General features: G+C 47.7%; 1 protein-coding gene across 3 annotated transcripts in view; it reads right to left on the bottom strand.

The window, feature by feature from the left end:
- KIDINS220 (kinase D interacting substrate 220) overlaps positions 1–21,808 on the bottom strand; it is a 180,711-nt gene extending 158,903 nt beyond the window's left edge. For 2 of the 3 annotated variants that reach the window (XM_040348643.1, XM_040348644.1), the window contains exon 1: positions 21,683–21,808. The gene's annotated coding sequence lies outside the window, so the exon portion shown is untranslated. The remainder of the gene's footprint in view (positions 1–21,682) is intronic. The other variant, XM_040348645.1, reaches the window with a different exon arrangement.
- Between the last annotated feature and the right edge of the window lie 6,043 nt (positions 21,809–27,851).

The following is a 27,851-nucleotide window of genomic DNA, read 5'->3' as shown; positions in this document are numbered from 1 at the left end:
ACAGAGCCGTCATCTGCCTGCTCAGCGGGGATCAGCAGAGTGAGCAGAGACAGACCCTTCATCTGCCTGCTCAGCGGGGATCAGCAGAGTGAGCAGAGACAGACCCTTCATCTGCCTGCTCAGCAGGGATCAGCAGAGTGAGCAGAGACAGACCCTTCATCTGCCTGCTCAGCAGAGTGAGCAGAGACAGACCCTTCATCTGCCTGCTCAGCAGGGATCAGCAGAGTGAGCAGAGACAGACCCGTCATCTGCCTGCTCAGCGGGGATCAGCAGAGTGAGCAGAGACAGACCCGTCACCTGCCTGCTCAGCGGGGATCAGCAGAGTGAGCAGAGACAGACCCGTCACCTGCCTGCTCAGCGGGGATCAGCAGAGTGAGCAGAGACAGAGCCGTCATCTGCCTGCTCAGCGGGGATCAGCAGAGTCAGAGCCGTCATCTGCCTGCTCAGCGGGGATCAGCAGAGTGAGCAGAGACAGAGCCGTCATCTGCCTGCTCAGCAGGGATCAGCAGAGTGAGCAAAGACAGAGCCGTCATCTGCCTGCTCAGCGGGGATCAGCAGAGTGAGCAGAGACAGAGCCGTCATCTGCCTGCTCAGCGGGGATCAGCAGAGTGAGCAGAGACAGAGCCGTCATCTGCCTGCTCAGCGGGGATCAGCAGAGTGAGCAGAGACAGAGCCGTCATCTGCCTGCTCAGCGGGGATCAGCAGAGTGAGCAGAGACAGAGCCGTCATCTGCCTGCTCAGCGGGGATCAGCAGAGTCAGAGCCGTCATCTGCCTGCTCAGCGGGGATCAGCAGAGTGAGCAGAGACAGAGCCGTCATCTGCCTGCTCAGCAGGGATCAGCAGAGTGAGCAAAGACAGAGCCGTCATCTGCCTGCTCAGCGGGGATCAGCAGAGTGAGCAGAGACAGAGCCGTCATCTGCCTGCTCAGCGGGGATCAGCAGAGTGAGCAGAGACAGAGCCGTCATCTGCCTGCTCAGCGGGGATCAGCAGAGTGAGCAGAGACAGAGCCGTCATCTGCCTGCTCAGCAGGGATCAGCAGAGTGAGCAGAGACAGAGCCGTCATCTGCCTGCTCAGCGGGGATCAGCAGAGTGAGCAGAGACAGACCCGTCATTTGCCTGCTCAGCGGGGATCAGCAGAGTGAGCAGAGACAGACCCGTCATCTGCCTGCTCAGCGGGGATCAGCAGAGTGAGCAGAGACAGACCCGTCATCTGCTTGCTCAGCGGGGATCAGCAGAGTGAGCAGAGACAGACCCGTCATCTGCCTGCTCAGCGGGGATCAGCAGAGTGAGCAGAGACAGGCCCGTCATCTGCCTGCTCAGCGGGGATCAGCAGAGTGAGCAGAGACAGAGCCGTCATCTGCCTGCTCAGCAGGGATCAGCAGAGTGAGCAAAGACAGAGCCGTCATCTGCCTGCTCAGCGGGGATCAGCAGAGTGAGCAGAGACAGACCCGTCATCTGCCTGCTCAGCGGGGATCAGCAGAGTGAGCAGAGACAGACCCGTCATCTGCCTGCTCAGCGGGGATCAGCAGAGTGAGCAGAGACAGGCCCGTCATCTGCCTGCTCAGCGGGGATCAGCAGAGTGAGCAGAGACAGAGCCGTCATCTGCCTGCTCAGCAGGGATCAGCAGAGTGAGCAGAGACAGAGCCGTCATCTGCCTGCTCAGCGGGGATCAGCAGAGTGAGCAGAGACAGACCCGTCATCTGCCTGCTCAGCGGGGATCAGCAGAGTGAGCAGAGACAGACCCGTCATCAGACTAAATCAATACCCCTGTTCTTTAAAAAACCCTTTATATGAAAACATGGATTTAAAGCGGAGTCCCAACCAAAACTCCCCCTCATTTGGCACTGCAAAAGGTATCAGCAATTGGTATCGGCTAGTACCTGAGCACAACTACCGATACTCATACTCACTAATAAAAAAAAAAACAACACACACATACACAGGTACCGAGCATCCCTAGAATCCTCCCTACATATTCTTGCCATCTTCTTGCTTCTGAATTTGCGCCAGGGTCATGAAAGCCCCAAGCTCAAAGAACCCTTGTGAGCTCAGGTACTCAAGCTGGGTGGGAGGACCTGCAATCGGCATTCCAATGCATCCCAAAAGGTGTTTATTAGGAATAAGGTCTGTGTAATGGGATAAAATCCTACAAAATTACTTGAAACACTCAAGCGCATTTGTAAGGTCAAGGACTGATGTTGGACGAGAAGGCTTGGCTGAGTTGAAGCAGTTATGGCTGCAAAAGGTGGGCCAACTCAATACAGTATAGAACGCTACGGACTAAGCAGTAGTGTATTTAGGTTTTGTGCTGCCCTAGGCCTGACTAAACTCATGCACCCCTAATTTAAATATGACCCACCCATTCCTGTCAATGCCACACCAATTTCTGTTTCAGACCCACACCAAATTTTTCAAAAGGGGGGCACTAGCTCTGAGGGCCTGGGAGGAGGGGGGCAATGGATTGCCTTAATTTGCATAGATTTCAACTCACTTCCTGTTTGGCTATGTGGGAGGAAGTGAAGGGAGATCTCTGCAACGGGACAGGGATGGTAAAAAATAAACTGATGGGCTATAACCCTCCCTTACTCTATCCAAAAAAAAAAAAAGTTGATTATAGTTCTACTTTAAGCACCAAATTTCTGATAATTTTATGGAGAGGACCAAGAAGATATAACCATGCCAATGGCACAACAAAGTGAGAAAGGTTTAGTGGTCCAGGATGATAGGACAGTCACAATTAGAAGCGGCGCCACCACAATTGTGAAATGCCAGCCGCCCGCATACCAGAAGCAGTGCGGCCGCTTTATGGGGGCGCTAGACTAATTTGCCTCTCAGCCCAGTCCGTCCCATAAGACTGGCGTTACACTAACAGTGTAGCGCAAGAAGGTGGGGACTCTTTCCATGCTGCCCCCCTAAAAAGTGTTGGCCTAGGCCAGGATACAGCGTTGGGACTAAGACTGGGATATTAAAGTTCATGTGCGCCCCAATACTTTTGGTAATATAGTGTAGTTGTCAAAGTCAGAAGGACTGAAAGCTTTATTTGAAAAATATCAGCCCCACAACTCCCCACAGCAGAGAGTATATATCCCCCCCCCCCCTTTAGATGTCTCCCTAAAAGGCTGGGCCAATAAAGCACCTGAACTCACTCTATTGGATTGATCGTTGCCAAGTGTAACCCAAGCCAATAGACTGAGGACATCTAGTGGCAGAAAGTAATTACTGCAAGGGACAGCACCTGAAACAAGCCAGTATTGCAATGTAAGCTGCATTTTTTATTTTGCTTGGTATTGAGCTTTAAAGCGGGGGTTCGGCGGGATATCATTTTTTTTTGTGTGCAGTAATCCTCAGGGCTTACCTGTACTCCCGCACTACCAGGGTGTCCCACTCCTAGAGCTGGCGTAAGCGATGTAATTCTAAAAAGAAGATTTTATATTCACAGGCGATGGACGTTTCCATCTTACCTGTGGGCACTTTGAAGCCGACAGGGTCTTCTTCCAGGATACAGTGAATGCCTCCCAGCATTCACCGCTCTATCCCGCGCATGTGCAGTGTTGACGGCGAGCGTCGCCGTCAACACTACACTGATGCCAAAACAACGGCCGGCGTCACAAGCTCACGCCCCGTTGTCCAGCGCTTCTCCGGAGGAGTGTAAGAAATTGATTGACAGGACGGGGAGAATGGACTTACACGCCCATTCCCCGCGGGGGATTTTGAGTGACAGGACACAGACGGCTGCTGAAAAGGAGGTAAGGAGGACTTAAAAAAAATAAATAAAAAAATGGTGTGGTTACTGTCAGTGCCTACTAATTGCATAGACCTAATGTGTAAAATCAGGGTGAACCATCGCTTTAAGCACCTTCTGCTGGCTGAAGAGGCCTGAACCAGTAAAAAGGAAAAAAAAGCCGACCTTCCATGATAAAACAAAAAAAGTTTTCCATGGTTTGATTTGACACAACCTGCACAGGCAATGGGCATGGCACAGCAGAGGCCTGAGCAGACAGTTTGTATGCGGGCAGATAATGGTATTACCTTCTCATAGCTCTCCCATCGCAAAGGGAAATGGCAAAACTGACAGCCCGAGCATTTCAAAAACCACCGTCTAAAATAAAGCGTCAGGAACTTTTGTTGCGGTAGACAGGTCATCGGAAAGAATGAGCAGATGCCACTTTGAGGAAACAATTTACAGGAAGCGCAAGATCTGATAACACCATATTGAAGTGGAACTCCAGCCAAAACTTAATTTCTTTTAAATATTGGGAAAATCTCTCTAAAAACTGTCCCCCGGCTCCTTTACCTGCTCTCTTCTAGAGGCCCCCGGGGGCTTGCATTGCAGCGATCGTTGTTGCAGGGTGTCAGTCTGACACCCTGCAACACCGATCTAGGTAAAGAGTCTCTGACGGAGACTCTTTACGACGTGATCAGCCGTGTCCAACCACGGCTGATCACGATGTAAACTGGAAAAGCCCGTAATCGGCTTTTCCTCACTCGCATCTGTCAGACACGAGTAGAGGAGAGCCGATCGGCTGCTCCTCTGACAGGGGGGGGGGGTTTGTGCTGATCGATTATCAGTGCAGCCCCCCCCCCCGAGGATGCCCACACTGGACCACCAGGGATGCCCACCACAGGTATGCCACCCTAGATCACCAGGAATGCCAATCAGAAATGAATAATGGATGCCAATCAGTGCCCACAATCGATGCCAATCAGTGCCCACAATCGATGCCAATCAGTGCCCACAATGGGCATCACTGACACCAATCAGTGCCGCCTATTCCTGCCCATCCGTGCTGCCTATCCCTGCCCATCAGTGCCGCCTTATCAGTGCCCATCAGTGCAGTACCATCAGTGCCCAATCCGTGAAGGAGAAAACGTACTTATTTACAATGTTTTGTAACTGAAACAAAACAAACAAAAAAAGTTTTTATTTTTTTTAATTTTCGGTCATTTTTTTTATTTATTTTTAGCAGAAAATAAAAATCCCAGAGGTGATCAAATACCACCAAAAGAAAGCTATTTGTGGGTACAAAATGATACAAATGTAGTTTGGGTACAGTGTAGTATGACCGTGCAATTGTCATTCAAAGTGCAACAGCGCTGAAAGCTGAAAATTAGTCTGGGCTGGAAGGTGTATAAGTGCCCTGTATGGAAGTGGTTAAAGGATTATGCCGCGTACACACCATCACTTTATGTGATGAAAAAAAACGACATTTTTAAAAACGTCAATTTAAATGACCGTGTGTGGGGGAAAACGTTGTTTTATGTCTTGTGAAAAACGACAAAAAAAAATTGAAGCATGCTTCAAATTTTTGTGTCGTTTTTCAAAACGTCGTTTTTTGTTTCACAAAAATTGACCGTGTGTAGCAAAAAACGACCAGAAGCTAGTTATGAAGCGAGCTTCAATGGAAAAACGTGGTGAACGTAACCTTGCTTTGCTAGAGCATTGTGAAAAAACGATGGTGTGTAGGCAACGTCGTTTTTGAAAATTGAAGTTCAAAAACATCGTTTTTTACTTCGCAGAAAATGACGTTTTTTTCCCATCACATAAAGTGAAAAAAAAAAAAGCTACATCTGTAGACATCCACAATCTAACACTAATCTATCTAGCCCTGTAAAGGAGAAATCAGTATACATACCTTCTGAAGCCAACACCTGACCCAATCCCAGTTGAGTGGTCAGCTGCGGCTTTGTTGTGGAGGCGGGTGCAGAGAACACAGCCAAAAATGGAGGCCCCATAGTAACTCTATGGACGACGTCACTCCCCATTCATTTCACAGCCATTGTCAGCTGTGTCCTCTGCAGAGCTTCCGCTACTGAAGACCAGTCTGGAGCAGCTTCAAAAAAAAAAAAAAATGATATGAATAATGATTTCTTCTTTACAGGGCTAGATAATGTCTAGAGCACAGGTGTCAAACACAAGGCTCGTGGGCTGGATCCGGCCCTCCAGGCCATTTCATGTGGCCCTCGCACCTCTCCTGCAGCTGCAGGAGAGTTACAGTCCTCCTCTGGTCCTACTCCAGACCCTTACTTTCAAGCAACGCATCCAGCTTCTTCCCAGCTTTTAAGCTTTTTGAAAAACATAGAGAAGGGTTATCACCCCTGTAACATTTGTTTTGCTGTCTGTGTGCAGACATCTGTTCAGAAGATTGCACCTCACTTTCTGTCCCAATGACAAATGCTATTTTGAAAATTTGGGTTTTTTAGTGAAACAAGGAATGGTGATAAAGCATCAGTGGACAGGAGACACGTTTTTCGCATATTAACTCTTACAGGAGCAAATGTCCCTTCCTAGGGGTAATTTCCTCTCACTTCCTGTTGTCTCTTTCCGTTTGTAACTAGGGGACCACCTGTACTCACTGTGCAGCCACTTCAACCAATCACAATCCAAACTTTTCTGGTTTGTAAAACAGAAGCAAATATCTGGTAATAAAGGCGACAGCCCCCTGCACTTCATAACTGTCCTCTGTACATTTCATTAGCTGAAACTGATGAAAGTGGAAGATATTTTTAGAAACAATGTTACGGATGTTGTAAAAAATGTGAAAGTGTCTGCGCTGTAAAATCCTGAAATGGGGGAGGGGGAAAGGGAGGGGTGAGTGGACAAAGATCCGTGGACCAGTGGGGTGGTGGGGTGTACAAACACAAATGGAAGTGACCTTCAATTGGAAATAAAGTGGGTGCAGTCTGACCTAAACTGTATAGCAGGGAACATACAAAGAATCTTCCAATGTAAATAATTAATTAATGAACTACAGTTCAAAAGAAAAAACCTTGGATTGAAGATGGAAGTCAGAAAAAACGGGGTTACTTAACGGTAACATCCCTTTTCCAGGAGTCTTTCAGGACAGGTACTGTAGAGAGACACAGGCTCCTCCCCTCACAGGAAACACCGCCTTCCAATTAGGAATTTAAGCCTCATCCTCCCTCAGCTCCTCAGTTTTTTCCAGAGTACCTCCGGCCAGCTGGGGAGACACAAGAACACGTCATAAAAGTATAAAATTACATCTTACCTGACGGCCTCGTCTGATGAGTTTTCATAATATCCCCTACAACAAAGAGGGTGGGTACCAGTGCTGTCCTGAAAGACTCCTGGAAAAGGGATGTTACCGGTAAGTAACCCCGTTTTTCCCTGTTCGTCTTTCAGGACAGGTACTGTAGAGAGGATAAGCGAGCACCTTACCCTAGGGTGGGACAACTGCTTGCAGTACTTTGCGTCCAAAAGCCTGGTCTTTGGTTGAAAGTAGGTCCAGTCTGTAATGTTTTACAAACGTTGAAAAACTAGACCATGTTGCAGCCTTGCAGATCTGCTCCGGGGAAGCACCAGCACACTCTGCTTGGGAAGTTGCTACTGCCCTGGTGGAATGAGCCTTGATACCCTGTGGAGGCTCTACTCCCCTAGAAGAATAAGCTAGAACAATGGCTGCCCTTAACCACCTGGCTATCGTGCGTCTAGAAGCCCTAGACCCTTTCCTGGACCCAGAAAACAAAACAAATAGTGAATCAGCTTTCCTGAACTGATTTGTGTAATCCAAGTATTGTAGGACACACCTCCTAACGTCTAGGTTGTGAAACTTGTGTTCCTGTTCCCTCACAGGATTTGAACAAAAAGAAGGCAATGTTATTTCTTGACTTCTGTGAAAATTAGAAGCTACCTTTGGTAGAAAAGCCGGATCTGTCTTAAAAATGATGCTATCCGGAAAAACTTGAAAAAAGGGGGCCCTAATAGATAGGGCCTCGAGTTCGCTCACTCTCCTGGCAGTAGTGATCGCTACTAAAAATACTGTTTTGAGAGTGATCACTTTTAAACTACAATTGTCTAAAGGCTCAAATGGTTCTACTGTAAAGGCCTGAAGAACCAATGAGAGATCCCAAACTGGGAAGTTGGAGGTTTTTACAGGTCTCCGTCTACTCAAAGCCTTAAAAAATCTAGAGACCCAGGGGTCAAATGCTAGTTGTTTTTCAAGAAATACACTTAGTGCTGACACTTGACCCTTCAGCGTGCTAGTTGCCAGCCCTTTATCAGCCCCAGCTTGTAGAAATTCTAAAACAGCCACAGAGCTGTTGACACTGAAGGAGCTTTCTGCACACCAGATGTTAAACCGCTTCCACACTTTTTGGTAAATGGCTTGTGTCTCCTTCTTTCTACAGCTTAAGAGTGTTTCAACCAGGCGTTCTGAAAACCCTTTGCCCCTCAGCAGCTCTTCCTCAGAAGCCAAGCTGCCAGATTCCACCTCTCTACCTGCGGGCAGCAGATTGGACCCTGTAAAAGGAGATCCTCCCGGATTGGCAGAATCCAAGGAGGTTCTATTGATAAACCTTTCAGGATAGAGAACCATGGTCTCCTGGGCCAATGAGGTGCGATGAGAATCAGTGTTGTGTTCTCCCCCTACAGTTTCCTCAGGACTGCTGGTATTAGAACCGGAGGGGGGAAAGCATAACACCTGGAGAACTGCCAGGTTTGGGCCAGAGCGTCCACCGCCAGAGCTCCATCCCACCTGTTTAGGGAAAAAAAGAGCCGAGTCTTGGCATTTTCTCTTGAGGCGAATAAATCCACCTCCGGAAGACCCCATCTTTGAGTGATCGCTCTGAAGACTTCTTGATTCAGAACCCAATCGCCCTCCCTCAGTTTCTTCCTGCTGAGGAAGTCTGCGACCTGATTTAATTCTCCCTTCAGATGTATGGCTGAGAGGGACAAGACATTGGCCTCTGCCCATATGAGAATAGACTTTGTCAGATCCCATAAGGACTTGCTCCTGGTGCCCCCCTGCTTGTTGACATAAGCTACTGCGGAGGAGTTGTCTGTCCTGACTCGAACATGCTGACCCTGCAGCTCCTTCTGAAAGGCTTTGAGAGCTAACTCTATCGCTTTTAGTTCTCTCCAATTCGAAGATTTTTGCGAGTCCTCTTTTGCCCAGCGACCCTGTGTCAGAAGGGAGTCCAGGTGTGCTCCCCAACCGGAGCCACTGGCATCTGTTGTCACTGTTCTGGAGATCGGGGAGACCCAATCCAGGCCCTGTAAAAGGTTCGCCCCCTTCCTCCACCACCAAAGGGACCTCTTGATGTGAACCGGTATGGATATCAGGGAATCCAAGGAGTCCGGTTTGTGATCCCAAATGTTCAGTATGAACAGTTGCAGGGGTCGGTAATGCAGACCTGCCCACTGCACTGCAGGAAGAGAAGATGTCAATAACCCCAGAGCTGACATGACTTTCCTTATCGGAAGCTGGCCGCTTCCCTGAAGGAGTGATATTACATTGTCCACCTTCTGAACTTTTTCTATTGGGAGAAAAGTCATCTGTCTGGTTGAGTCCAGTACATATCCCAGAAAAGTGACTCTTTGGGAGGGTGTCAGGCTGGATTTTTCCAGATTGAGTAGCCAACCTAAGTTTACCAAAATCTCCTTTGCAACCTGGAGGTCCTGGGACAACCGTGTCGGGGAATCTGCAAAAAATAGCAGATCGTCCAGGTATGCCACTACCAGGATGCCCCTGAGACGTAGAAAGGCTAGTACCTCCACCATCACTTTGGTGAATATGCGGGGGGAAGAGGAGAGCCCGAAGGGGAGTGCTTTGAACTGTAGGTGAAACGTCCCTTCTCTGGACCTCACGGCCAGTCTGAGAAATCTCTGATGGCATTTTGCTATTGGGATGTGCAGGTAGGCATCCTTTAGATCTATGGATGCCATGAAGCAGTTCGGAAGGAGGAGCGTCCTCACGGAATAGATAGAATCCATCCGAAAACTTTTGTATGTGACCGAGGTGTTTAGAGGTTTCAAATTCAGTACAAGTCTGAATTTCCCGGAAGGCTTGCGGACCACGAAGATGTGGGAGTAGAAGCCCTTGCCCGTTTCCTCCGATGGAACCCGAACCACCACATCCTGATCCTCCAACTCCTGAAGAGAGGAGAGCAGGGCCACAGATTTTTCTTTGTACTGTGGTAAATTGGTGACTAAAAGTCTGGATGGGGGGGGACTTGAGAACTCTAGTCTGTACCCTCTCCTTATGATCCCCAGCACGAATTGGTTGCTGGTGATCAGCTCCCATTGTGGGAGAAAGGCCCCCAACCTTCCTCCCACCTTGACTCCGTCATTGAGGTTTTTGGGGCTGTTCAGGAGCACGAAAAAGCGCCCCAGCACGGCCCTTACCCTTTTGTCCCCAAAACTTTTTCTTTCCCTCAGGTTTTGAGACGTCCACCTTCTTTTGGGTCCAGAATTTTTTCTTTGCTTGTCCCCCAAATTTTTTCTTTAAGGGGAAAGCCTTTTTCTTATCGGCTGTACGATCTAAGACAGCCTCTAAGCCTGGCCCAAATAATAAATCTCCTGTAAGGGGGATCCCGCACAACTTCACCTTTGAGGCGCTATCCCCCTGCCATGTCTTGAGCCAGAGAGCCCTTCTTGCAGAATTAGATAGAGCTGCAGACCTGGCCGACATGCGGATTGACTCTGCTGAGGCGTCCGCTACATACCGCACGCCATTCAGCAAAGTTGGAAAAGAGGATAGTATGGTCTCTTTAGGCGTTCCGGCTTCAATATGTGCCCTGATCTGTGAGAGCCAATGCTCTAGATTACGGGCCACCACCGTTGCTGCCATAGCTGGCTTAAGGTTCCCTTGAGAAGCATCCCAGGACTTCTTTAACAGTGAGTCCATCCGCCTGTCCATTGGGTCTGAAAGGACCCCCATGTCCTCAAACGCCAAGTCCGTATGTCGGGATACCTGCGAGAAGGCAGCATCCAATTTGGGGGATTTGTTCCATACTAAAGCTTCCTCTTCAGAAAAAGGAAATCTTCTCAACGAGTTTGAGAAGAAAGGTTTCCTTTCTGGATCCTGCCATTCTTTTTTGATGGCATTGACCAGGACTTCATGGACTGGGAAAACCTTTCTCTTTTGTTCTCCCAAGCCACTATACATCTGGTCATGGAGTGACAGTGTCTTTTTCTCCTCAGCTATCCCTAAAAGTAGTGTGGATAGTTTCTAACAATTCTTCCACCTCTTCAAGGGAAAGCTTGTAGCGAGAGACCTTTGAGGGCCCTGCCTCTGTCCCCTCACCATCTGACTCCTCTTGGGAGCTAGAAGCGGCACTATCTTGCTCCTCCTCAGCGTCCTCTCTGATGTCCGCAGGTTTCTCTCTACTCACAGAGGGAAGAACCTCAGGATTGGGTGGAATTAACTGTTGCGCTACAGAAGGGCTGCTTTGGGGCAACTGAAAATTAGCAAAAATATCTTTAAACGATTGAAAGGTGCCAGAAAGCTCTTTCATAGAAGCTGCTAATTCAGATGCCTGCTCTGCCTCCCTTTCCTTAATCAGCCCCTCAATACATCTCCTGCAAAGTGCTTTGTTCCAATTCTCACTAAGGGAAGATCTGCAGGAAGGGCATTTCTTCTTGCTGTGGGCTGATTTTTCTGTGGATTTCTGAAAAACACAGAAGCAAAGTGGAGGCTAAATGAGAGAGAGCCCAGCGCTAACATAGGTAACCACCAGGAGTGTTCCAGGACCAACCACCACCAGGGTTCTAGACACACTACAGAGACAAAAACTCCGACCACCAGGAGAAGAAAAAGTGACAAAAAACACCAGTGAAGCTGTAACATGATAAGGGAACACCACCCCAGGGTTCTCCTTACCTTAGAGTGGCTGGTGCTGTCGTCATCCGGAGGTGCACGTGAAGCCTCTGCTTCCGACATCTCGCTGAGGAATGTGGTCGCGACTGCCTCCAAAAACGCCGACACTACGGCTGAAAAGAGAGGCCGCACCAGCCCAGCGTCAGGCCTTTTCACTCTGCAGCGTCTGGGACCAGTGACGCGTATCCGGCGGAAGTGCCCGCCCCCCCCGGAACTGACGTCACTCGTCATCCGGTCCGGCCCAGCTTCCTGGCCGACTGTGATTTCTCACAGGGAGTGTGCACACCGCCTGCAGCGCCACCCCTGTGCGAGTAGTAAAATAGACCTCCGCGGTTGAAAACCACCCCAGGAATGTCCGCGGGACGCTACACGGCGATGTCCTGGGTAAGTAGCTTCCCCAGCTAGCCAGGACGCCGTGTTTTAGAAAAATAGCCCTGAGCCCAGGGAGAACAGGTCCCCCCTCTCAGGAATTTTGGCCTCAGCTTCCCCAGCTGTCTGGCCCTTGGCCCCAAGCGGTGTCTCCCCTCCGGAGGAAACACCATAAACTGAGGAGCTGAGGGAGGATGAGGCTTAAATTCCTAATTGGAAGGCGGTGTTTCCTGTGAGGGGAGGAGCCTGTGTCTCTCTACAGTACCTGTCCTGAAAGACGAACAGGGAAAAATGAAATGAACAAGACTAAGTAAAAAGTGAAATCTTACAAACAATATTGGAGTGCAGTCCAAAATTCAGACAAATTCAAAGTGAAAAATGGGTAAAATAAGTGGTTAAGTGTGAGAGGTACCAGGCTCAGGTGAGCGAAGGTATGTAATCAGGTAAAGTCCACACACCGTGCACCCTTCACCAATGGGGAATCAAACAGCTTACCTCCCTACTGACATACAGACCCAGATGAATCACTATACCAGCTTTCTGTTAGGTGGATGTCTACTTGTCAGATCTCAATCGTTGATCATACATGTAAAAACAATGGTAAAGGTATTGTAGCTTTATCCTCTTTCAGGCAAGGAGGAGAAAAACTGCGCAAAAAAGGGTGACCAGATGTCCACTTACACAACTTACAAAAGTGTGTAGGGAGCGTGTGCCTATCTCCACGAGCACCGAGCTCGTATCCTTGTCTTCTTCCTGCTACCAATTTCTCCCCTTAGCATCCATAGAGCCGTCCGCTCATAACGAGATATGAAAGGCAGGGGTGGAAGAAGAGAAGGGGGCACATCGCATAAACCGTGCAAAGTAAATTTATTAAAACATAAAACAGTCGGTAAAAAACTCACATGGGGCAGTCTAAAGGCGGTCACGTAGCCACGAACACCGCGCTTGTCCACCGTCCGTCAGGTACTGCTCCTAGTGTATGCTCTGTTGTCCCGACGCGTGTTCGTCACATCACGTGACTTCATCAGATCCCCTGATGAAGTCACGTGACACAAGGCCCGCGGTCCAAATCCAGCCCTCAAGGCAATTTAATGTGGTGGCCTTCGCACCTCTCCTGCAGCTGCGACATTCCACCCCCCCCCCCCCCTGTCTCTGCTCCCACCTTGTCTCAGCAGTTGGCAGCAGAGAGGACAGGACTCCTCCGACAGATTCTGTGCTTCTCCATGCAGCTGCAGAAAGGGCTTCCTCTGGCCCCCCCCCCCCCCCCATCTCATCAGTCGTTTGCAGAGAGCAGGACAGAACGCTTCCTACAGATCCTGGGCCTTTCTGTGCAGCCGCATCACACCCTCATCTCCGCCACGCCTGAGCCCTCCTATAGACCTCCTCAAGACTCTGCACTTTCAACTTCCCGGATCCGTCAACAGCTTCTTCCTGGCAGCAGCACAAGATAAAGGGGGGTGCACTGTGATGTAATGGAGGGTGGGAGACACTTGACACTGATAATTGGGGGGGGGGGGTGTTCTTGATATCCAATGAAAAGGGAAGCTTCGGATATCTAGGCTTTCAGATACAACTGGCCATTTGAGGACAACCATAATGCCAATTTGGCCCATGATGAAATGGAGTTTGACACCCCTGCTATAGAGGGATATGGTTTTTGTCACATTTCATGTCTGAAGTTTAAGACCACTTTAATAAATACTGGAACCTACTGAGCTGATTAACCCCCTAGCTCTTTGGGATGCCACCATAAAAAAATAACTTGGTTTATAATTTTGCTCATGTCATGCCCAATTAGGGTTGGCATTTGCTCATACGGCTGCATTCTCCGCAAGATAAATGACATACCAAGTCTATGAGTGAGAGTGGAAATCCCTATAATGGTCACAGCAGGTACAGAAAGCCTCTAGACTCAGATCCAACCACCACTGATCCCAGGAGGCTGGAAGAAAGAGGGATCAATACCTCAGCCTCTATAGCAGGCAAATGCAATTAGCAGACCTCCAGCTGTTGGAGAACTACAAGTCCCATGAGGCATAGCAAGACTGACAGCCACAAGCATGACACCCAGAGACAGAGGCATGATGGGACAGCTAGAAGGTCCGCTAATTGCATATTTCCTGCTCTATAGTATCCATTGCCATATGCCTTTTGTCTACGATAAACCTCATTGCTGACAATTCTGCCCGTTTAGAAAGCTGCTCCTGGCAACTATTCCGCCAATTTTCCCAACACGTCATGTAATGTGGAAATAGCAAAAACTATTTAGTAGATGTTACACTAATCTGTAAATTTGTGTCTCCATTCTCCATCATTTTATTTATTATAAGATCAATCGGTGCAGATCTCATATTGTATGCCAATCATCTCACATTGTACGCCAATCATCTATCCGACTGTCAAAGTACCTGGACTTTGTTTTGTGGTTAAAAGTAACATAATAATAATACTAATAATAAAAATAAAAAAATTGTAAAGACCTTTTTTTTTGTCTTTGATAGGCTTAAATGGATAACATACCTAGGTTGCGATGGATTATGTTCCATGAAGGAAAAATGAAGGACAGAGGATACGGGAGAGGACCACACCCAGGATGACACACAGGAAGGTGACAATGACAAGTGGAGGACATGAACAAGCAGCGCAGAATGTGTCATGTAAAAGGTTTATAATAAACAATACGAGAACATGTGACGTTCATGTCAGAATATGGGCTCTGTTATATGTTGGCTGGGGAATATATAGAATATTATAAATTGTAAAAAATACCATGTAACAAATGAACATTCTTTTTCCATTGGGAAGGCAAGGCAAGCACAACAAATGTATGTAGTCAAAAACAATGAAAATAGTACCGCTTGAATGCCCCCCACCCCCATACCTGTGTCAGTCAGATGTGAAAAGACTGGTGCAAGACAGACCTGATCGGCATGTCAGTCTCTAGTAGACTTCAACAAAATGGTGACTGTCTGGCACACAGAAACGGACTCACTGTTGCATAAATGTGAAGAAGATGGGTAAAAGATGGCTTCAGCCATTGTTCGAGATATCTGACCTGTTTCGTCCCTTTTCTACGATAGAGCCTAGGTTCACACTGCTGCGAATTCAAAATCGCGGTAAAATGCGCGATTTTACCGCGATTTGCCGCGATTTCGGCCGCAATTTAATGTAAATCGCGGCCCGAAATCGCAAAAAGTAGTACAGGAACTACTTTTTGAAATCGCAGATGCGGCGTCGCACTGATTAGGACAGTGCCATTGCCGACAATTGCCGCCGATTTGAGATGCGATTTGACATGTCAAATCGCATCTCAAATCGTTCCAAATCGTACCCAGTGTGAACCAGGGCTAAAGGGGATATTAAAGTCTTGTTTGTTTGTTTGTTTAAAAACAACAAACATGTCATACTTGCCTGCTCTGTGCAGTGGATTTGCACAGAGCAGCCCAGATCCTCCTCTTCTTGGGTCTCTTGCCGGCGCTTCTGGCCCCTCCCTCCTGCAGCAAGCAGCTTGCTATGGGGGTGCCTGAGCTGCTGCTCTGTCTCAGCCATATAGGAGGGAGAGTCCCGGAAAGTTGAGGCTCTCGTGCGACATCGGTGGATCGAGATGGGGCTCAGGTAAGTATTAGGGGGGCTGACACACACAGTTTTTTTTATCTTAATGCATAAAGTTAAAAGTCTTCTGCCTTTATAACCACTTTAAGCCCTGAAAAGGATGAAACACGCTTGAAGAGTTCTCTACAGGTGGAGAACAAGAGCTTAAAGTACAAGGCCACCTTAAAAAAAATATATATATAGTAACGGTCACCACCGTTTACGATATTCCCATTCCATCAACACACGACAGCTTATCTGACACTCCACAATCCAGCAGACAGGACCCATTGGATTTTCCCCAGAAATAACGAGACAGAGCTCTGTTACTCTGGTTTCAAAATGTATGAACGAATTTAATAGTATCTTAGCTTTCTTATATACAGTACAAGCATGTTACAGTTAATCAAAGGCACAAAGAAACTCTCCACCCACACATCACACAATGGGGCTTCAATCACATTCTTTTAGATAAAAACATTCAGAGGAGTTAATTATTAGTCATCCCTCAGACGTCCTGTCTCCGACAAGTTCCCCTCACCTGTTACACAAAACACATTCCTTTACTAAACATAATTGACATGCTAATTCCCTACCCCTGAAAGGAGACATCTGACCTTTACGGACTGAATTAGCATCTCACAATGGAATGTCTAGGAGCAGCCCTAATTAACACCTCAAAAGCATGTGTCCTCACATTGAATGAAAACACTTGACTTGGTGGGGTCAGAATAACCACTTGTAATATCTCAAGATATTCTGCAACATGAATTATCAGTTATCAGTCACCCTATACCCAAAAGGGGCACAGGGTGACCCTAGACCCAAGAGTCATTAGTGACGCTGGCACAGGAGTACCCCCCATCCTTCAAAAGTCTCTGGATGTCACGGGTCATTCCATTACAGTAATAAAAGCCTTTTTTTTCTTTTTTTTTTTTGCAGGTTAAAATTAATTACGATTGTCTTTTTGTGGATGATCCTGGAAAGCATTGCACCCACAATCAGCAGATTGCAGGTGCCATGCAGGACTCCTACAGACCGTCAGTGTAAGCCGTCTGTCCATACCTCGTACAGGCAGGAAGTTTCACACTGACAGGAAGAATAAATAAACTAAGGGCACTCAACAGCGCGTTCTCATTGAGAACTAAAAGCCGACAGCCACAAAGGCCGTCAGTACTTATAGTTCATTCATTCACTCACAGAACTTTGAGAATTAAATGATGGGCTGGAATGGGCGGAGTGTTTTTTTTTTAAACGTGACAGTGAGAGAGAGGAGAAAATCCCCCACCTCACTGTCACAACAGAGGATCGTGGAGGTGCAGGGACGGTGCTACAGTAACATGTTACACCCTGAATATGGATGAAACATGTTACAAAAGATGAACTTATCCTTTAAGCAAGTGGTTCTCAACCTTCCTAGTGCTGTGACCCCTTAATAAAATTTCCCAGGTTGTGGGGACCCCTAACAGTAAAAAAAAAAAAAATGGTAGCATGGGTTGTGAGCACCCAAGACAAGTAATTTGCCCCCCTAACCCATTAACGTTTAGAGCTCCCTGAGTTCCTTCCACAAATAGTAAAACCCTTTTGTGGTGTCTCGTAGCAGCGACACCTAAAGCGAAATCAGGAGATTGGGTCTCCTCCAGCCCCTCCTACTTCACATTCATCACCAGCCAGCTGACCTCTCGTCTCTGCCCCCCAGCCATGCCATGAAATAAATGGGCGCCTGCGAAGAGGCAGAGTGGGCAGAGTGGACAAAAAGGCTGGGAGAGCAGTGCAGGCTTTTGGAACAGCCCAGGATTCGTGACCCCTGGCAAATCATCATTCGACCCCAGGTTGAGAACCACTGCTTTAAGCCATCTTTTCCCCAGCTCATTCAAATTTATGCAACAGGGAGCCGATGTCTGTGTGCAGACGGCCACCATTTTGTTGAAGCACAACTGATGGTCTTGGACAGATGAAGGTGTTCCATGTACTGTAAAGTGGCCAACATGTCACATACATACAATAAATGGGCCCGGATAAAGCAAACCTACCAACCTGTCCAGAGACAGCATTGGGACTGGGATGTCCAAAAATTATTACTTGTCATTGCAGGTGCACATAAGTAGGGTCATGTGATCAATGAAAATTCATTGTAAAAATACAGAACAAAGGAAATCTCTAGACAGCAGAAAATGTACAGATTACCCGTATACCAATAAAAACACAGTGGGCTAGATTCACAAAAGAGATACGACGATGCATCTCCTGATACGCCGTCGTATCTCTGATTTCGGCCAGTCGTATCTATGCGACTGATTCACAGAATCAGTTACGCATTGATATGACTAAGATCCGACAGGTGTAACTGTGTTACACCGTCGGATCTTAAATGCAATTTAAAAATGGCCGCGGAGGGCGTTCTCGCTGATTTACACTGAGAAATATGTAAATCAGCGAGATATGCCAATTCACAAACGTACGCGGGCCCGACGCAGTGGTTTTACGACGTTTCCGTAGCAGTTTTCCGGCGTATACTTACCCCTACTTCTATGAGGCGCAGCCAATGTTAAGTATAGCCGTCGTTCCCGCGTCGAATATTTTTTTTTTCCACGTCGTTTGCGTAAATCGTTCTCGAATACGGATGGACGTCATTACGCGGGGATGCGCCTGATTTAAACAGTACACTCCCCTCTAGCCGCGGAATTTGAATTCCGCCGGGGGATTTACGATCCCCTGCCGCAAGTTTGGAGGTAAGTGGTTTGTGAATTACCCACTTGCCTCTCAAACTTGCGGCAGCGTATCTTAAATCACATAGATCACGCGGATCTAAAGATCCGCTGATCTATGTGAATCTAGCCCAGTATATTCACCCCACACACATAGCCCAATAGCCAGTGCAAAATTGTATGCCCGGTCTATGGCCGTACCCCAATAGCTGCGCTCTAGATATTAACGTGCATGCCAAAAGTGCATTGTTACAGCTCCTTTACTTAAAATGCACTATTTTGCCGTTCCACCTATCCCCTCTGTACTTATGAATGACATTTTTAAATAAAACCTGTTGTCATTACAACTTATTTTAGACACAGTGATGTCACTGCTTTTTAGCAGACAGATCAGATGCCGGTGGTGTAAGCGGACACGTCTGCTGACATCCACCACTCCATGGAGAGTAGTGATGAGCTCCAGGGTGTTCACACAGTGCACGTGCAGGGCCCGCCAGGAAGTCTGCACGTCGCTGCGCTAACCACAGGCAGGGAGACATTTCCTGATCTCTGCAGCCGAGCATCGGGAATATGTCTCCCTGCCTGTGATTAGCGCAGCGCCATGCAGACTTTCTGGTGGGCTCTGCATGTGCACTGTGCGAACACGCCGGAGCTCATCACTAATGGAGAGCAATGGAAGGTCCGATCGGGTCCACCAGAAAAACTGACAGATGGACCTAATCTTTCTGCTGGTATGATCTGATATCTGTATAAGTAAAGGAGCTGTGTCATTGGAGGATCCAATCTCTGTATATAGTGTACAGAACGCCAAGGGTGGGTCCTGGATGGGTGCTATGTGTCTCCAGTATTTGGCTTATGATCCCTTTAAGGGAAGTGTGTGGGTACTCAGGGGGTTCACCCATAATGGGTGAGGAATTCCAGATTAGCCATAAAAAGGAGAGGTCCGACTCGCAGTCCTCTGTTACTAGACCCAGAATTTCAGAGGCCCTGAAGTGACATACGGGTGGGGAAAAAAAAACATCCACTCCTGACTACAGGAACTCCAGTCCCCAAAGGGTTTTAGAGCCCCTAGGAAGCAGAACTTAAAACAGGAAGTAGTATTAGGTGTAAGGTGTGGGGGTGTGAGTAGGAGTTGGAGAGAGACACCTGTTAGTGCTGCATGGATGCTGGAAGCTGTCAGATCGCCAGACTAGGACGGTGCTCACCCTGGGGGTAAAGTCTCATCTATGAACAGTTTTCTTATATTGTTTGTTTATGCTGTTGTGGGGAAGACAAGTGGACCTTTTGGGTTTCAAGTTTGTTTTGCTGCTGGAAGCATTTCTTTGTGTTTGCCTAAAGGAAAATAAACACCTCTGCTTAAAGTTAAACAGTGTTTGCACATGGTCCTGTGGAGCTATAACCCTCAAACTTTACAATAGGTCATTAACAGTTTAATTGGACTATCCAATACTAGCAAAAGTAAAGAAGCCGTTACACTGGATGATCCAATAACAGCATAGGTAAAATAAGTTGTGTCATTGGACTACCCAATATCTGTAAAAGTAAAAGAGCTGTGTCATTTAACAATCAAATACCTCTATAAATAAAGGAGCCGTGTCATTAGACTAGTGGACACTTGTACAAGTAAAGGAGGATAAAGGAAGATGTGTCGATGGGTGATCCGTTACATGTATAAGTAAAGGAGCCCTGTCACTGGACAAATGTGTAAGTAAAGGAGTGGTGTCATTGGAGGATCATACATCTGTGTCGGTAAAGGAGTGGTGTCATTGGAGGATCAGACATCTGTGTCGGTAAAGGAGTGGTGTCATTGGAGGATCGGACATCTGTGTCGGTAAAGGAGTGGTGTCATTGGAGGATCAGACATCTGTGTCGGTAAAGGAGTGGTGTCATTGGAGGATCAGACATCTGTGTCGGTAAAGGAGTGGTGTCATTGGAGGATCAGACATCTGTGTCGGTAAAGGAGTGGTGTCATTGGAGGATCAGACATCTATGTAGGTAAAGGAGTGGTGTCATTGGAGGATCAGACATCTGTGTCGGTAAAGGAGTGGTGTCATTGGAGGATCAGACATCTGTGTCGGTAAAGGGGTAGTGTCATTGGAGGATCAGACATCTGTGTAGGTAAAGGAGTGGTGTCATTGGAGGATCAGACATCTGTGTCGGTAAAAGAGTGGTGTCATTGGAGGATCAGACATCTGTGTAGGTAAAGGAGCGGTGTCATTGGAGGATCAGACATCTGTGTCGGTAAAGGAGTGGTGTCATTGGAGGATCAGACATCTGTGTCGGTAAAGGAGTGGTGTCATTGGAGGATCAGACATCTGTGTCGGTAAAAGAGTGGTGTCATTGGAGGATCAGACATCTGTGTCGGTAAAAGAGTGGTGTCATTGGAGGATCAGACATCTGTGTAGGTAAAGGAGCGGTGTCATTGGATGATCGGAGATGTGTATAGGTAAAGGAGCTTTATTATTGGATGTTTGGACATGTGTATAGGTAAAGGAGACGTGTTATTGGATGATCAGACATGTGTATAGATAAGGGAACTGTGTCATTGGACGATCGGACAGGTGTATAAGTAAAAGAGCCGTGTTATTGGATGATCGGACAGGTGTATAGATAAAGGAGCCGTGTTATTGGATGATCGGACCGGTGTATAGATAAGGGAGCAGTATTATTGGACAATCAGACAACTGTATGGATAAGGGAGCTGTGTTATTGAACAATCAAACAGGTGTATAGGTAAAAGAGCTATGTTATTGGATGATCGGACATGTTATTGGATGATCGGACAGGTGTATGGATAAAGGCTCTGCATTATTGGACGATCTGACATGTGTATAGGTAAAGGAGCTGTATTATTGGATGATTGGACCGGTGTATAGGTAAAAGAGCTATGTTATTGGATGATCGGACATGTGTATAGGTAAAGGATCTGTATTATTGGATGATCGGACAAGGGTAAAGGAGCTGTATTATTGGATGATTGGACAGGTGTATAGGTAAAGGATCTGTATGATTGGACAGGTGTATAGGTAAAGGATCTGTATTATTGGATGATTGGACAGGTGTATAGGTAAAGGATCTGTATTATTGGATGATTGGACAGGTGTATAGGTAAAGGAGCTGTGCCATTGGATGACTGGACAAAAGCTGTCATTAGGGGACCCAGTGTCTGTACAAGTAAAGGATCTGTGTCACTGCCAGCCCATTATTCTCCATGTCACCCCCTGTACAATGACTGGACATGTCTTCCATGTATCAGACCATAGATGGCCATAGCTGGTCCCCTTCCCCCATCCTCCCTGGGATGTCTATCCCCAGCAATAACAAACACAGAAGGCGGCTCCCCTCTAATACACCCTCCGGGTCACCCCTCGTCTCCCGGGAAAAGTCCTGTCATCTCACCGAATATCACGGGACCTCCTCAGGGACTCGCACCTTCCACACGTCACAGCCCGGTTCAGCAACAATCAGCCATCTTGTCTCTCAGGCTATGAGACAAACACAGAGACAGCTCTATCACGTGACATAGAAGCCGAACGCCTGCCGGAGGGGGCGGAGCTGTCACCGGTGGAACATCCAGTGAGAGAACACGAGGGGCGTGGTAGAGCGAGCGGCTCAGGCGAGGAGATGAGCGTGAAGGTGTTTCTATGGAAACTGAGTCTCCTCTGTATTCTCCTCAGAGAGGACAATAGGGCGTAGAATAGAGAACATGGCTCTATGTGTCCCCTCTATAATAAAGACGTGTATGGACAGTGACAGAGTGTCCTCCATGTTCTATGCCTGTAGCCAGCTGCTGTTTCCTCAAAAAGAGCCACACCCATGACACTGCCATGGAGCACCTAGAGAGGACGTGCAGTGCAATATAGGCAGGACCATAACCTGCAGGCACACGACCTCCTACAAGGCCTATACGTAGCGCTAGCAAATAATTGAGGGTCCATGTACACGAGGAGCAGCATAAGAAACTCTCATAATGGCTTGTAGGCAGGTGCGGTCTACCTTCTCCACTGCAGGTGGCGCTCTTCCTCAAGGGCACTGCAGCTGGAGAGGAAATCTAGAGGAACATGGTTCCTCTATGGTTTCCTGGGTCACTAGGGAAGCTATCCCATTGGATCCCGCAGCTCCATGTTACTCTCGCAGCCATCTTGGGTCAGGCAGAGCCTATTTAAGCCCTGGCTCCCAGGCTTGGAGCACATTTTGCAAGTAGTTCAACGCAACGCAGCCACTGTGCCATCGTTTATCGCCACTGTGCCCATCTATTGTCACCACTGTGCCATGCCATCAAATGCAGCCACTGTGCTATCAATTGTCGCCACTGTGCCATCATTTGCCGCCACTGTGCCATGCCTTCAAATGCAGCCACTGTGCCATGCAACACAGCCACTGTGCCATCGTTTATCGCCACTGTGCCCATCTATTGTCACCACTGTGCCATGCCATCAAATGCAGCCACTGTGCTATCAATTGTCGCCACTGTGCCCATTAATTATCACCACTGTGCCATGCCATCAAACGCAGCCACGGTGCCATCAATTATCGCCACTGTGCCATCAATTGTCGCCACTGTGCCATGCCAAACGCAGCCACTGTGCCATCAAACACAGCCACTGTGCCATGCCATAAAACGCAGCAACTGTGCCATCAATTGTCACCACTGTGTCCATCAATTGTCACCACTGTGCCATCAAACGCAGCCACTGTGCCATGCCATCAATTGTTACCACTGTGCCCACATCAATTGTCACCACTGTGCCCACATCAATTGTCGCTACTGTGCCCACATCAATTGTTGCCACTGTGCCCACATCAATTGTCGCCACTGTGCCCTTTAATTGTTGCCACTGTGCCCTTTAATTGTCGCCACTGTGCCCTGTAAAATACTGCCCCCTTACCCCCCCCCCGCCCGGCACTTACATTTATGGGGTCAGCCATCCTCCTTCCACGGTCCCTCGATGTCTTCTCCCGCCCTCGATGACGCTTCAGCCAATCAGGTTACCCTGTGCATCCCCTGGATAACTATTTGGAAGCTGATTACAGCCTGAGGGCTGTAATCGGAAAGCCTATCAGAGCCGCTGGCAATGATAGGAACTTCCAAAGCCAAGCAGCTGCCGTTATTCAGGTGGTCGGCGCTCGCCAGGGGGTCGGCCATCTGAATAGTGGGTGGCAGCAACAATACACAGATTCACGCAATGCATGAATCTGTGTATTGTATTCAGTGGCGGTGTGGGAGCGAGTGGGGGCGGCGCTCCTGCGCCCTCTATGGACGCACCGCCACTGGTGCAGGTATTGGTGCATGAACCCAAACCAGTGCATTTAGGGCCGTGCACCAACACAGATGTCTTATTGGGAGCAGATTATGCGTCCGAATTGACAGCAATGGGACAGCTGGCATGGGGGTACACAAAACACCTGTGCATCCCTATGCAGATAAACACCACCCTGCACAGGACACAGATGTAATCACCCCATAGGAGCAAGGCCTAATGAGAGTCTAAGGCTACATGCACAGATATACACGCATATACAGTGTCTCACAAAAGTGAGTACACCCCTCACATTTTTGTAAATATTTTATTATATCTTATCATGTGACAACACTGAAGAAATGACACTTTGCTACAATGTAAAGTAGTGAGTGTACAGCTTATATAACAGTGTAAATTTGCTGTCCCCTCAAAATAACAACACACAGCCATTAATGTCTAAACCGCTGACAACAAAAGTGAGTACACCCCTAAATGAAAATATCCAAATTGGACCCAAAGTGTCAAAGTGGCCACCATTATTTTCCAGCACTGCCTTAACCCTCTTGGGCATGGAGTTCACCAGAGCTTCACAAGTTGCCACTGGAGTCCTCTTCCACTCATTTATGATGACATCACAGAGCTGGTGGATGTTGGAGACCTTGCGCTCCTCCACCTTTCGTTTGAGGATGCCCCACAGATGCTCAATAGGGTTTAGGTCTGGAGACATGCTTGGACAGTTCATCACCTTTACCCTCAGCTTCTTTAGCAAGACAGTGGTCATCTTGGAGGTGTGTTTGGGGTCATTATCATGTTGGAATACTGCCCTGCGGCCCAGTCTCCGAAGGGAGGAGATCATGCTCTGCTTCAGTATGTCACAGTACATGTTGGCATTCATGGTTCCCTCAATGAGCTGTAGCTCCCCAGTGTCGGAGTCCTGCCGAAAAAGAGTCCCCAGGCGGATAATGACCCCCCCTGTACTGCGCAGTACGAACCATGATGATAAATAGCACCTGTAAAGTGCCTGAAAACTGCCTTCAATGCCACCTGAATGTTAAACCTAAGTGCTTTCACACTGGGACTGTGCGCTTGTGCGACGTTAGAAAAAGTCCTCCAGTTTGGGAGCGCTGTATACAGCTTTCGAAGCACCTGAAAAGCTATTCGGAAGCGCCATAACGCAGGCGGTTTTAACGCCTTTTTCGGCCGATAGCAGAGGTTAAAAGCACCCTGCTAGCGGCTGAAAAGCACTGCTTAAACAGTGCTAAAGCTCAGCTAAAACAAGCGGCGCTTTAGTGCTAACGCATGGGCAGACCACGTTTGAAAGTGGCCTTATGCTCAAACCACTATTTATTCTAACCCATACCAATGCATTGAGTTTATTTACCACTAAACAGTCTTGTGTCTATTTCCTGGTGCTAATTCAGTGTTCTTATAAGTGCTTGCAGTAATTTTCATTTAACCGGATGTGTCAGAGCAACTGAAGTCAAGGAGTCAAGGCACAGAAAAATGAACCCAAATTACCATTCAGCTCCTGCAGCGGTAGTGCTACACATGTGACATAAGGCCATCTTAAAGCAGAGCTCTGCCTAAAAGGGGAAGTTCCACTTTTTTGCACCCTTCCCCCTCCACTGCCTCATTTGACACTTTTTGGGAGGAGGGGTTTTGACAGGTACCCGCTCCCACTTTCAGCTCAGATTGCCGCATGTGATCTAAGCTGGAAGTTCGGCCCCCCTCTTTCCCTTGTAGTCTTCTGGGACATATCACAGGTCCCAGAAAACTACGGGACTATTGACAAGGTGCAGCACGGCTCACTAATGCGCAGTAGGAAACCAGCTGTGAAGGCTTAAGTACCTGTTTCCCTTATTTGCAATGTCGCTGCCTGCACCCGAAGAACTACAGAATTGGTTCGGGTGAGGACATCGCTGGATCCCTGGACAGGTAATTATCTTTATATTAAAAGTCAGCAACTAATGTTTTGGGTAGAGCCTGGAGATCTTCTTTAAGTTGGGTGTACACAAGCAATTTTTGCTTTAATGATCATTGCCCGTGGTTTTCCATCTACTAATCACTACCAGTTGCTACACATAGGGAACTATGGAGTGCAGAATGTAGAAGTGGTCAATCACCCAAACTTGAAGCATTGTGCTACAAATAGCGATTCATTTCTGCTACTTTCTAAACTCCATTGTTGCCTATGTGTAGCGATCGCCCAGCAATTAAAGAGGAGATCCACCTGGGGAAAAAAAGTTAAAGCGGGAGTTCACCCATTTAATAAATTTTTTTTTTCTTCCCCTAGATTCCTGCTCGTTCGGTCTAGGGGAATTGGCTATTTGTATTAAAATATGAGCAGTACTTACCCGTTTTCGAGCTGCATCTTCTTCCGTCGCTTCCGGGTATGGGTCTTCGGGAGCGGGCGTTCCTTCTTGATTGACAGTCTTCCGAGAGGCTTCCGACGGTCGCATCCATCGCGTCACTCGTAGCCGAAAGAAGCCGAACGTCGGTGCGGCTCTATACTGCGCCTGCGCACCGACGTTCGGCTTCTTTCGGAAAATCGTGACGCGATGGATGCGACCGTCGGAAGCCTCTCGGAAGACTGTCAATCAAGAAGGAACGCCCATTCCCGCAGCCCATACCCGGAAGCGACGGAGAGGATGCATCTCGAAAACGGGTAAGTACTGCACATATTTTAAAACAAATAGCCGATTCCCCTAGAGAAAACGAGCAGGAATCTAAGGGGAAAAAGTGCCCTCTAAGGGTGAACCCCCGCTTTAAGTCAGCAGCTATAAATACTGTAGCTGCTGACTTTTAATATTAGGGCACATACCTGTCCAGGGAGCCCACGATGTTGGCACCCCAGCCGATTTTTTATCAGCTGTTGGGTGCTGCCATCGCCATTCATTGTAAGGGAAACTGTCAGTAAAGCCTTTCGGCTTCACAGCTGGTTCTCTACTGCGCATGTGTGAAGCACGCTTCTCTTTCTTACTGGCCCGGCGGTGGAGTAAGGAGGAGGGGGCCAAAATTCGGAGGGACGGTGCTGCTGTCAAAAACAGGGGGGGGGGAGCAGATAAACGGAAGTTCCACTTTTGCGTGGAATTTCACTTTAAGTAGCAGTGTGATCACAAGTGATGATGACTGCAGCATAAATCATGTGAACCCAATCTAATGCCGCGTACACACGATCATTTTTCGGCTTGTAAAAAACGACGTTTTTTAGCCTCTCGAAAAAACAAAGTTTTTTCCAACTTCATCATTAAAACGACGTTGCCCACACACGATCGTGAACAAAAAAAATGCTCTAGCAAAGAGCGGTGACGTACAACACGTACGACGGCACTATAAAGGGGAAGTTCCATGCGGATGACGCCACCCTTGGGGCTGCTTTTTCTGATTTTGTGTTTGTAAAAGACGATTCGCTCTTTTCTGTCTGTTACAGCGTGATGAATGTGCTTACCAGAACGAGTGTATCTGTCTCATAACTTGCTTCTGAGCATGCGCAGGTTTTTAACGTCGTTTTAGCCCACACACGATCATTTTTTACAACCCGAAAAACTATAAAAAATGCAGCATGTTCGAATATTTTTTTTTTTTTTTTTCGTTTTTCAGAACCCGAAAAATGCTCTGAAGCCCACACACGACCATTTCAAATGACATTTTTAAAAAACAACGTTTTTAACAACCCGAAAAATGATCGTGTGTACGCGGCATTAGAGAAGTTACTTGACTTCTAGAAGCAATGAAGAGCAATGAACAGCAGCAGTAATATTATTCACTACAGACCCAACGTCTTTATTTGTGCCCCAGCCAATGTGTACGTAGCTGCTTACTAGGGGATTGTTTTCTTTGTTATGTTTTACAGGACTGATGGTGCACTGTTTAGTTGTGTTGCACTATTGAGCTGATGCTTCCTGAGAAGCAAGGGTTAACACTGCTGGCCTGATTTTCCCAGGCTGTTTAGGGACTTCTGCCCTCTGCTGGAGTAAACATATAAAAAAAGGAGGGAACCATCTCCACAGGGGGTCTCCATAGGGTGCCCACGTGTCCCGGATTGCCCGGGACTGTCCCTTAATTGGCATCTGTGTCCCTGTTCCCGGATGCCTTCATTCCGGGACAATACAATGTCCCGGAATGAAGCACTGGGTAAAGTCATTATGAATTCGGCAGAGTCTGAGCTGCCTGTAGCGCTGTCTGCGGCATGCAGAACCACCTCCCCATGACTTTCATTGTGCTCACTGGTTGCTACAGCCGCTTGGCTTGTAGCAACCAGTGACATCACGGCTGCAGTGCACCCCCTCTGTTCAGAACTGAAAGCGCGCGAGGATTTCACTTCC

The sequence above is a fragment of the Rana temporaria genome, chromosome 4 (genome assembly GCF_905171775.1).
Source record: "Rana temporaria chromosome 4, aRanTem1.1, whole genome shotgun sequence".
In the NCBI taxonomy this organism is placed as follows: Eukaryota; Metazoa; Chordata; class Amphibia; order Anura; family Ranidae; genus Rana; species Rana temporaria.
This window is presented reverse-complemented; position numbering and strand designations above follow the sequence as displayed.